Genomic DNA, 763 nt, shown 5'->3' with positions numbered 1-763 from the left:
TCTTCATAGCGTCTGTTATTGGTTAATGGTAGAATTTCTGATAGTTTTTCCATAAAGCTGTTTGTATTACCTCTTTGAGGTCTGTAAACACATATAACAAGGTATGTCTTGTCCATAATTACAGTATCAACATCCACACATTCTATAATAGTATCATTTCATTCATTCATTGCCAGACGCCATGTATCCCAAACGGGGTGGCCAAGGGCTTAGAGTTAATTGTTTTACAGGGAGGGGCACTAATCCTCCACCAACCCCACTTGACACGTAGGGAGAACGTTATGCCAACAGCATCTGGTGTTCCCAGGCGGTCACCCATCCAAGTACTAACCAGACCCAACGTTGCTTAACTTCGCTGATCGGACGGGAAGCGGTGTACTGAACGTGGTATGGCCGTTGGCTATAATAGTATCAAGACAGCAAAATGCAGTTAACAGAGGTGAGTGATGTATTTTCATTAGTTATGGATAAAGCTACACCTCCTCCAGTTCTGTTTCTGTTTTTAGTATACTGGTTGTAACCTGGTAGATGGTAGATGGGTGAGGGTGGGAAGGAAGAGGTGTGGGTGGGAGGAAAGGGATGTTGGTGAGATGGAATGGGTGTGGGTGAGAGGGAAGGGGTGTGGGTGAGCGGGAGGGGGTGTAAGTGAGGGGGAAGGGGTGTGAGTGAGAGGGAATGGGTGAGGGTGAGAGGGAATGGGTGTAGGTGAGGGTGAGGGGTGTGGTTGAGAGGGAAGGGGTGTGGGTGAGAGGGAAGGGGTGTG

At 48.0% G+C, this 763-nt stretch overlaps 1 non-coding gene across 1 annotated transcript; it reads right to left on the bottom strand.

Moving 5' to 3' along the window:
• Nucleotides 1–282: 282 nt before the first annotated feature.
• On the bottom strand, nt 283–401 carry LOC145414303 (5S ribosomal RNA). The gene has a single exon (XR_013899841.1). It is a non-coding gene; the product is annotated as a 5S ribosomal RNA (ribosomal RNA).
• Between the last annotated feature and the right edge of the window lie 362 nt (nt 402–763).

Source organism: Coenobita brevimanus, chromosome 98, assembly GCF_032717465.1.
Source record: "Coenobita brevimanus isolate Jiangsu-jjx chromosome 98, ASM3271746v2, whole genome shotgun sequence".
Lineage (NCBI taxonomy): Eukaryota > Metazoa > Arthropoda > Malacostraca > Decapoda > Coenobitidae > Coenobita > Coenobita brevimanus.
Note: the sequence above shows the minus strand (reverse complement) of the source record. Positions and strands in the feature narration are given on the sequence as shown.